Source organism: Syngnathus scovelli, chromosome 15 (genome assembly GCF_024217435.2).
Source record: "Syngnathus scovelli strain Florida chromosome 15, RoL_Ssco_1.2, whole genome shotgun sequence".
In the NCBI taxonomy this organism is placed as follows: domain Eukaryota; kingdom Metazoa; phylum Chordata; class Actinopteri; order Syngnathiformes; family Syngnathidae; genus Syngnathus; species Syngnathus scovelli.
The window spans coordinates 2,755,550-2,766,885 of NC_090861.1; the positions used below are offsets into that span (position 1 = coordinate 2,755,550).

The 11,336-nt window shown below is 48.7% G+C and overlaps 1 long non-coding RNA gene across 1 annotated transcript; it reads right to left on the reverse strand.

Moving 5' to 3' along the window:
* Positions 1-1,232: 1,232 nt before the first annotated feature.
* Positions 1,233-8,371, reverse strand: LOC125982145 (uncharacterized). Its single transcript, XR_007486281.1, has 3 exons — positions 6,108-8,371; positions 5,836-5,984; positions 1,233-2,337 (listed from the first exon to the last, which is right to left on the reverse strand). It is a non-coding gene; the product is annotated as an uncharacterized lncRNA (long non-coding RNA).
* Between the last annotated feature and the right edge of the window lie 2,965 nt (positions 8,372-11,336).

Here is an 11,336-nt window from a genome sequence, read left to right on the forward strand (position 1 = left end):
ACATATACATACTGTGTGTGCAAAGTATGCACCCTTAAGATATTTCATTTTTGATTATACATTTCTAAATTTCACAATAGGGCAGTTTAAGACCCAGTGTAGCACTTTTTTCTCAATCTTGCATTTAGCACTCATCGACACTAGAGGGAGCTAGAGCACCTCAAATGAGACGCTATAGATTCAGGCACTTGGTTTTTCCTCATAAATCTTTTTTTCCTCTTTTGTTGGATTTGAAATCCACACCAGTAGCGGGTTTTGGCACGGGTATTTTTTTTTTTTTTTTACATCACGTGGGGTGCGGCCTCCCCAAAAGATAGGTGGTGGGTTCAATCCTCAAGCCTGGTGATGATCATGTCCAAGAGCCCTTGAGCAAGACATTGAAGTTTGTTTTTCTGCCAGTAGGGCCCGGCAGCACCATTCATGGCAGCATCAATTGACTTTTTCTGTGTCTTCTTCTGACGAGTCGTGAACTTCCTTTTGGCACTTCTGCTGTCGCGGTTGTTATGGAAGCAAGTAAACAGGGCAAGTCATCGATGACTACGCACAAGTATGTGTGCATGTGTGTCTTCCTGTTGTTTTAAATTCTGCTTTACTCCCCCCACCGCCAATGCTTGCCCTCTGACCTCAGCTGAACCCAGCTGTCAGCTGTTCTGGCCCGCGTGGGATCTCTCTCTCTCTAATTCTCAGTTTCATTCTCTCATTTCTCTCGGCACAAAGTCGACTGGACATGCCAATTTTTGACAAGTTTGCACGGGAATGCTGAGATGAGAACATTTTAACGGTAGCACATCGCATTAGTGTGATAAGAGGACCCCTAGTGGCCGTGAGATGCAATATTTGATTATTTCATAGACGACGTCTTAATAATTATATCTATTATCACTTGTTTTCTAATATAAATAGAATAAATTATGAGTGGTTTATTGTAAAAACAAGCCTTGTTTCATGAGAATACATATACAATACGTATTAAACTTTTCATGTTTAATTTACATATATCACGAGTAATTTAACTATAAAAAATATATAAAAATAAAATGAACACGTGTTGCTTTTTTATGAAAAGTACGTAATTACGAATGGCCTAAATAAAAAATACATAAAAATATTGGATAGTTATTTCTACTGGATTTGATTTCAGTCCATGTTGCTTTTTTTCTCAATTTATTATTCCATAAATTCTTAAATCTTATTTCGCAATACAATTGAGCCACTTTTCAAACAAAGCCTTTTCTAACAGCACGCTCCATTTTCAAAATAAAACCTTAGCTGGGGGCTGCTGTGCAAGAAAAGGCGCCAAAGTCCGCTGGCCAAAACGTGAAAAAGCCACGAGCGGCCAAATCGCCATTGGCTGTGTTTTGTTTGGAAAAAAAAAAAAGCGGCGGTCCTCACAACTCATTACCTCGCCTCATCTCCATAATCCTCATTAATCCTACTCCAAAGTGGGAATGGGAAACGCTTTGAAAAGGAGAATCTGCCTCAACTGCCTTGGGACACAAATATCACCAGAGACTATTATGATGAAAACATCAAAAAAAAGAAAGAAATCTTTGAGGCCTCGTAAGAGAACGTGCACACAAAAAGGTGTGTGAGGAGTGGGACTGAAAGGAAGAGGAAGTGGCTCGGGGGCTTTGCAAGCGTGATTGAAAAAGAGAAAAGGTGAATGAGAGGCGCTGCCGGCTGAGGGAGAACCCCCGCACCCTCCCTCGAGGGAGTGAAGGGGGTCCCAAATCTACGCTTAATGAGAAATTCCTGCTGCTTTCGAGGGGCGCAGAGGTCTTCATTTTCTCACTGCGCCCACGTTTAGACGGGTGGCCGGGGTCTTCTTTCGAGAAAGGAAGAGCCCCCTGCCCCGCCCCGCCCCACCCTATCCCATCCGCCTCCATTCAACAGGACCAGGGGGGGGCAGCACGCGGGATTGTGTATTATGTTTGTGAGATGTGGCTTGGAGAAGCACATCTCTATTAAATGTGTAAAAAAAAAAAAAAATGAAGGGATGAAAGTCAAAATATTTCTCTGACTTAATCGTACAAGATCAATATTGCAAAGGACGCCCCAAAATATTTTTTTTCCAATCCACACAGGGAAAGTTAGTTTTTCATCTCAGTGTTTTTTGCACAAAGCTCGCACCACGCGGCCTCAACGTGTCCACTTCAAAAAGCTCTCCACTCAAAAGTACCTTTAAAACTCTCCAGCGTGCTTTTGTGCTTCCCTGCCACTCTCATAGTGTGGGTCACATGAGGTCCACTGCGGGCGGGGGGCCAAGGGTTCTTCTCCAAGCGTCCCGCCGCGGGAGTATGGAGGGGGGCGCCGAGGTGGGTGCGGCTGCTGCCAGGCCTGTGGACACAAACAAACGCAGATTTCAGAACTTTGATGGCTTCCGGGGAGCAGAACCGGCGTCCTTCCTCGACGGGACGCAGGTGGATAGAAAGGAGGGGCTCCGCCACGGATACTTTGCCGCACAAAGGCCGCAAACCGTGAAGCGGTTCCGCTAAAAGCGCGCCGCTGCTCGTCTCATTGAGATGTCAATCGGCCCGGCGGGGCGGATCCGATCAGCGGGAGTTGGCGGGAGACAGATGAGGCGGCAGATCTGCGCACACCTCCGGTCTGGTCTTTCTCAAGTCTGAGGCTGTCAAGAGGAATCCCATCTTTTACACAAGCGGCTGGGCCCACTGACCCACGTCCGACTCGGTCTCGTCTTTGTGTCTTGGACGGCGATGTCTCCGGTGATGACTTGACGTCTCTGTCTGTCAGCTGACGCGCCGGCCGCCACTGTCGGGTCAGCCGGGCCGGCGTCCCCATTCAAAGCTTCCGTGGGTGTCAAGTCGACCTGACAGATGACGGCTAGAAACCTCAACGGGGATCCCGCAAGCTTTTTTTTTTTTCTTTTGACCACTTCAGATTTTGACATCAGTGGTGACAACCGGAGAGGGCTCACTTTTTTTTTGTCATTTAGCAGAAGCGGCATCTTCTTCCAAGTTCCAATCGTAAGAGAAACGATGACCTTTGACCTGCCACATATGGAGGCTTGCGAGGTCCAATCAGACGGCGCTCACATGAAGCGCGTCCACCTGTCTGTCTGTGTCTGTCTGTCCGCGGGCTGACCTGTAACTCTGCGGCAGCTTGAAGCCTCGCGGTCAGCGGGGACACCCCCCTCCCCATCTCATCTGCCGCCAGACAGACGGACGGCAGCCTGAGGTCTGAGGTTGCGTAAACGCAAATATTGCCGACATCGGGCCCAAAGACGGATTGACGACTTGATGAATGCTCTTTTGTTTTTGAAGGTATTTTTGGAACACTGCGGTTGCCCTCGTCAGGTCACCACAATATTAGGAACCTCTATCATCATGCCGTGCGTTGACTGCTGTAAGGAGAGATTGCAAATACATAAAAAAAAAAAATGAAAGATGGCCTGCTGGTTTGAGTCTTGTCCTGTTTGGCGGGAGAAGGCTCGTCGCTCCCCGGGAAAGACTTATCTGTCTGTTTGAGCAACTGAGGGCGTGTAAACAAAGCGCAGATGGCGTGTTTACACGCACTGTTCCACTTTGTTTGTCGAGAGAAGAAGACATCTGGCCGCAGCGGTCGGCCAGCCAGCCGACCGGCCATACGCGCACGTTTCCCGCACGACGACGTCGGAGCAATTACAAACGAGCGCGGCGTAATTATTCACATGTAAGGATTCCTTTGGAAGTGGATAAATGTCCGCACCTGGATTTTAATTCGATATGGATGCTATGAGCCTCTAATTGAGGCGGCCATTATGATCTGGAAACAAGACAGCTTTGAACTTAAAACGGAGAAAAACGGCCTTCTTTCGGTCAGTTCGCTACAAGAAAGAAAAAGATAACGGACCGAACGACTGAACGCAAAACAGCCATCTCGACAAAACAGAAACAACGATGAAGTTTTTTTGGGAGTTGTTATTGGTCTCGCGGTCGCTTTGAGAGAAGTTGTAATAGAGGGCGTGAGCGGCGCTTTTCTCATTTTCTCATTTTTAAGAGCGCTGGTCTTTGTGTGTCGTCTTTCCACCCGCGGATTCCTCCGCTGCCGTCTCTTGGATGCGGCGCTCTTAAACAAAGGCGTCCTTTTGTCTTTTTGTCCTTGAACGCTGCAAAGTAGACGGTGACCTCCGAACGCGTCTCGACACCTGCTGTGCGTGAGACTGAACGCATTCACCGGCTGGAATCGAGTTCAAGCTCTTTGCGGTTCCATCAACGTGAAAACGGCCTCAACCAATCAGAAGATCCGAAATGAATAAGAATCATAAAATGACTCAATCTATGAGTTTTGGTCAATCAGGGCCTTGATTTTGATGTCTCTCACTAAGCCACACCCCCTAGGTACACTAATTTAAATTTATGCAATATATATATTAAAAAAAAAGTGAGTTTTATGTTTGTTTGTTACAATTGTTTTTCAAGGGGGCGGGAACATCTTCATGACATCTGATTGGACGGAGGGAAAGCTGTAAACAAAACAAAAGTGCAGCGCAGACTTTTATGAGCGGGCCCCCGTCGACCTCAGCCCCCCCGACTGCGTCTGACATGAGTTATCACCCGGACCAGGTGACATAAATCTGCTCTGACACCAACACACGACCCAACAGGAAACAAGTCAGTCAATAAGTCAGTCAGCCAGGCGACCCGTTTAGTCGGGCCAGGCTGACGCTCACTTGGGACTCCCGCAAGGATTTGAAACTTGGCCCTGATAAACAGGAAAAGGACAGCAAAGTTTTCAAGTTGGCGGGCGAAGGCCACAAGTCTGTCAGTCGAGGCGGCCATTAGCTTTTTGGCGGCAGCAGAATAATGCAGCCTGTGTGCACGCTGGCTATTTGTTGCTTTCTCTCGCGAGCTCCCATGAGGACACGCAGAAGGGGGCGGTCGGGGGGTCCGGTAGGAGTGATTAAGATTTTAGGAAGCTGCCTGGCTGCTTCGGGGGGTCAGAGGGTAAAGAGGGTGGGGATTTATTAGGGCTGTAAATTAGAGCCAGACGCCCTTGTGCTCGCCCTAGCCCGACTCTTTCCAAGTCCAAATCTTCTGTCACGTCCAACACTGGGCTGTTTGTGATTTTTTTGCACCCCCCCCTCCCACCCCAGATATCTTCAACTTCCTCATTGTCATCACATGAATCGTTTTTCATCAATGCTCAAAAGCAGGACCCGTCGTTTGGCAAATGCTAATGTTAGCTGCCAAAAGCTAACAGACGACAGATGGATGTTCTTGAACACGGGAGGGTCCGAAGACAAGGCTCCCATTGAGGCGGGTCGAAAAGAGCAAATTATGATGCGGGAAATACAGATGGCACGGCAATTCATCTCTGTCGTAAACAAGTGCAGAAAAAAAAAAAAAAAACATTTTTCTTGGCGGACCACTTGAGAGACGTTTGCAGCCTATTTTCGACCTAAGTGGCCTCCGAGGGCGTGTGTGAGTTGGGTGGTGTGTTCAAGGGCAGCCAGTGAAAAGTGTGTTTTGTGGTCGGCTGGGAGCCAACGCCAGACGATGCGGCAGCGGCGGCGCCGCCATGCGCAGATCTGAGCTAGGCAAAGAAAACATCACTTTGTTCGGAGCCGACCTCGCTTTAGAAGTCTACTGGTGGAATTATGGGTTACTCGCTCGACTTTTTTTTTTTTTTTTTTTTTGCAAACGCTACTCTCAAAATAGTTTGAGAATTCAAGTGACATTTCAGTATGAACCCAAATGGGCCTGTTTTGATGTCCCCTCAGTTTTTTTATTCCAATACATGCTACTTATAACATTATGTTAGCCCGCCTATGGCATTTTACATTGTTTGTTAGCATTATGCTAGCTAAGGAGAAGCAACTCACGAGAAGCTGACCTGAACACGCAGCGCTTGCCATTTGAGGAATTTCTGGAGGAGAGACTGTGATGGATGGAACGAGGAGCCTCGGAGCACTCTGGCCCAGTCAGGGGGGGGTCGGAGGTCACATCTCGCCAGGATGCGAAGGGTCAAGTTTATTTTTCCTGCTGGGAGGGGATGGAGACGCCAACAGTCAGGGCAGATGAATGAATGGACGCCAAGCGGATTCTGGACATGAATGAGGGCTTATGTCAATTGAGTCACACACGCAGGCACGCACACACACATACTTGAGTTTATGCGGGACTTCCTTCCACTTGAGCACGTCTTGTCCACACTTTGAACTCGTGGATGTCCACTCAGGCACGCACATGCACATTCTTGTCAGCTTCGGGATGCACTGAAGAGCCTCCGCACTCCAGGTTCATCCTCAGGAGGGGAGGGGGGGGGGGGGGCTTATGGCATAACATCCTGCAGGAAGTATACACACACACGCACACTTTCGTCCTTTCTCAGATTTCACTGCATGATGTTCATTTAAACGAGGGGAAAAAATGAAAGAGCAAGTTTAGTCGAAAAAATGGACAACAAATGGAATGTACTTTGTAAGAATTTACATAGAAAAAAATTCTGTGTGTGTGTGTGTGCAACCTGAAAGAAAAACACCATTCCCTGAAGCTATTCCTCTAATCTCACTGTAGTTCCTCCTCCCATCCAATCCCCCCCTCTTGCATCTTCTTCCCTGCAGGATTTACATCAAAGGTTAGTGTGTTATCAGTGTGTGTGTGTGTGTGTGTGTGTGTGAGACCTCCTCCTGCTTTATCTGTCTCAAGACAAAAGCTATCTCAAAAAAAAAAAAAAGGGACAAAAGCCTAACTATGTACGCCGGCCAGGCCGCTTGATTTCGGCTGACCGCAGGAGGCGCCGATTTTTCAAAGGTCTTCACGGAGGCTGTAATGAAATTGGAACTTTCTGTGTGGATATAAAAAGTCCACACACCCCTTGTGGAAAGAGCAGGCATGAAAGTTGCCATGTGAGCACAACAACAAAATCATTTTGTCCAGGTCATGTCTTTTTTTTTTTCTTCCCTCGCCACGCTCCATCACAACCTGTCGAATATTTAGCTTTCGGAATGCAACGGCTGCTTGCCTTCAAGTGTTGCATAGGAAGCCTAATGATGCATTGAAGAACATTGGGAAAGTCGGAACTATTCCACTTAGAGTCTTGAAGTCCCCGCTGCCCAAAAAAACGAATTCCCAAAACATTGAAGACTGCAAGCTCACAAACGCTCACCTTATTTTGACTCCAATTTGCCGATTCGATTTCGATACGAGCGAGAGCCCCCGGGAAGCGAAAGGCCTCCACTCGAAACCGTATCGCAATCTCGGTACTAAACGCTCGGCTTGCTTGCAGATAGCGCTTTAATGGCACGGGCCCGGGATTTGCGTCACGGGCACGGCTGGAATCACTTCGAAACAAGACACAGGAAACGAGAATGGCCGTCGCCACTTTTACAAACATTCTTAGGTCGGCTATCTGCTCTGCTTTGAAAGCTAATTAGCGCAAACCCCGCGCTACCGTCTTTCAAAGCCGATAGCGGCTCCAAATTGTGGAGTGAGTTTAACACCTGGCGATAAGCGGGCCTCGTAAAGACCCAGCCCTGCCTCCTCTTTGGAGGCCCCACACGGGATGCCCGCGCCAATCCACTTTTTTGTTTTTGTTGTTTTACGGCTCAAATGGGGAGGAGAAGTCTGCGCTCATTTAGCTGAGGGTGGCTAATAAAGTGAGCAATTGTTTACAAGTTCCTAAATGATGCACTTGACAGTGGCCTTCTTCGCCGTTTGCAGATTTCATTACTTTATGTCGAAATGAACGTGAAGGCAAACACTTGTTAGCCTAGAAAACACTTGTTAGCCTAGCTGTTAGCGATAGCGTCTTTGTCCACAGTTGAAGATGGCTTCTAATTAAGTCGGGGGTTAGCCGAGGGGACTTCTTTATTCTTGTGCAAATCAGGCACAGATGCGGACACCCGGCGGAAAAATCATGCGAACAGTCTTGACAGCAGACGCTTCTCGGGAGGAGAGCGGAGGCGGGAATCCCGCCGAGGGACCTTTGACAATTGCTTTTGACGCGCTGCCAATGAAAAGAAATGGAGCTGGACCTGTCAAGCGCGCAACTGAGATATTTGTGGAAGGGAAGAAGCGCTAAAGAATGGAAGTGGACACCTGCACAATGAGCATTTCATAATGTCATCATCAATGATTATTTCTAGATAAAGAATGACCGCCGAGCAATCGTCCATCAAAATCATAAATAATCGCTACTGTGGACTCTGACGAAAATCTGACGCCCGAGTAGAAATTGTGAGTCCCCACGCAAAATCCAAATGTATAAAAGTATGCGACGGTCCAGCAGCTTGTTTATCGGCTGGCAAAGACACTCAACCTGTCAAAACATTGAGGCGCAGCACCAAAGCCTGTTTTTACTATCCCGCCAAAGCACAATAACATTCCTGCACATATTATTTGATGCCCGGCCAATCTGCATCACTACCCCCCCCCACCCCACCCCAGGAAAAAAAACACACGTCTCCTCGCATTCCGAGCTGAGCGGCTTTGATCGGGCCTTTGTGCCAATAACTGACGCTGGAGAAAGACCTGGTCCATGTGGGGAGACTATGGGATTAAGAGGATCCCTTTGGAGGATGATGGGACATGAAGAGCGGGTAGGGAAGGGGGTTTGGGGGGGGGTCACTCGGTTGAGATTAACACCTCCGTTTGGTTTTCCCATGCAGCCTCTCAATCCCTTTGGAATGCCGCGTTGGCCGTGCCCTCCGCCGACGTCTCCCTTCACCGTGGCACATTCCAGTTTGGGAATATGCCCGAAAACAAATTTCAAATGTTCATCAACAGATGAAGAAATTCCGATACAGCACAAGGTTTGTCAAAATTGTTCCTGAAGAACTTTGGAAGAAAACTTTTAGCTGCCGGCACGACGCCAAAAAACTAGCCAATCACTTTTCAGCCAGCCAAGATGGCCGCCGTGCCGCTTGTTGACAAACATCCCAAGCAATAAAAAAATCTGACGCCGTCTTCACATTTAGGACGAGCCCCAGAACCTCGGTCGCTGGCAGATAATTAACTCAGTGCTCCATTTGGACCTCCATTGTCCCCTAAAGCTGCTCACTTCACATCTAAAGATGGATTGGGTCATCAGCCGCGGGCGGACAAACGCTCGACCGCTGGCCCCGAAAGTACGAGCTTAAGCTTTAAGCCCCTCATCGTCTAACATCTCATTGTCCACCAAATCCAGTCCACCTCTAGAAGAAGCCTTGAAACAATGTGGCCCGTAAGACCCCCCGCTGGCCCCGACTCCTGCTCCATCAGCCTGATCCTCCTCTGTGAGAAGCTCTTAATCAGGGGCCAAACAATGAGGCCCCCGGATCCCTGCTTCTTCTTGACAGGGGCCCTGATCTAATAAGTGAAGATGAGGAGGGGGGGAGGGGGGTCTGGTGCCCTGATCCCAGGGATTACTGGGAGCGATCTGGCCAGGAGAAACCTTGGAATGGGGAATGGAATCGATCGACAGTATTTGGAGTTGGAAGTCCTTCCTAAACCTCTTCTTCTTCACCGACTACAAAAAGAACGGGATTTGGAGTAACCGGTTGCTGCCGAGCAACACGTTGATTTAGCCGTCGAGAAATTCTGTCAGAATCTTTCAGGCAGCCCCCCCTCCCCCCGTTTGGATTTTTCCACTGCGGACTCTCCATCTTAAAGCCTCCCTTCATCCCCGAGCTTAGCCACCTCTTAACCCGGCCATCAACCCCTGAGGCTTCCACTGATGCCCTCAGTCCCTTCTAACCTTTGTGTGCTCCAACCTCATGATTTCTGAGTCGGATGACAAAATCGAGCGCAGTCTTGGGATCAGGTCCTAAAAAAAGAAAAAGGAAGAAATAGGGAGCGCAGATGAATCACCCGCGGACGTGAGGAGGAAGCGTCTTTGCAGCGAATTGTTTCCGTCCTCTCTTGCGTGTTTATTGAAGTGTAATCATGGCTAACGCCGCGCATGTGTAACACGTTAACAGGATTTCCTCTGGAACGGTGCGAGCGGCCGGGCGTCTGCATTCACTCACGGCTCAGCGTCGAGGTTAACCAAACATGTCTCTCTATGGACATCCTGAGCGCGGCGCCCCGTGTTTGGAGGCCACTAATCTGCTCCGGTCACACCCCGCCGCTGCCAACTAGCTGGAACGAGCCGCTCCACCGGCTCACCGCCCGCCGTCTCATCTTTGGAGACAAAAATATAGCAGGGGGTCTCATTTGGAGCTTTTGGACGTGTCGGCAGGTGCTTTTACAGTACTCATCCCAAATATACTCAGTAGCGCCCCCTAGAATGTTTTGGGGGGGAAAAGTAGCCCTTCACACAAGTTTCAAAAATCTAAATTGGAAGGAATTTGGTTATTTTGGTCCCAGGCAGCCATTTTGGACAAATATATTAGATGGCGGACTACGGCCCTTAGTGTAAGAAAGCAAGAACGCATCCCGAGTCGCGTTCAACTGTGCCGCCTCCGTCAAAGGCGGGCCGAACGAATAATTAACAAAGTCGGCGAGATTAATTAAAGCGGCCGAGTTCAAACAGGGTTCATCCATCTGTATGGGATAGTGGGGGGGCATCTGGTTGGCCCTCCCCTGCTGTATGCCATTAGGAGAAGAAAGGGAGCAGAGGCGAGGGCAAACGTTGCTTCTTCATGATATCCGTCATCGTCGAAACTTCAAGTCATGCAACAACCGGACGACAAAATTTTTTTTTGTCCGCTCAGCATATTTGTCCAGTTCTGACTGACAAAGTCCCGTGCTGCCAACTCAGCGGGAACTTGACCAACTTGGCCCAAAAAAAACCCTAAGAGCCGTATTTTTGGGGTTATCTTCGCTGCCGTGATAGAATCCGATTCCTCGGGGCGTCCCGTGGCTTTTATCTGATGACATGGCTGATATCAACCGGTGCCCTCGGGTCCAGATTGGAAGGATAGCCCATCCCTCGCATACTTATGCTAATGAGAGGGGGGGGGGTAGCTGGTGCCTGACAACTGATAACAAATTGAGTGGGTAGGGGAGGGGGTGATAATGATTGGGTTATGTGGGGAGGGAAAGTGAGGTGGGCGAAAGGTCAGCAAGAATGCACGAGGTGTGGCCGGTCGCTCATTAGTCGGTGTCACAGCGGGAGGGCACATGATGGCAACATCAGGTCCCTTTCACATTTAAAGTTCACCCCTCGCCCTCCCCCAAACAATGCCGCATCTTCTTTCAAAATCTTTACCATTATCGCTGCCATTTGCATGTGACTGATGTGGCCTTTAATGAGGTCACGTGACTTGTCGGCAAAAAAGCTTGAACGTGTTTCTGATTGGCTTTTACGTTTAACATGGAGGAGACATGCTTGGGAGGGATTCGCCACACTTGTTCAAGTCCTCAAGTAAATCAACTCCAGATTGTTGTTGCGCCTCTGCGTCTATTGTGATG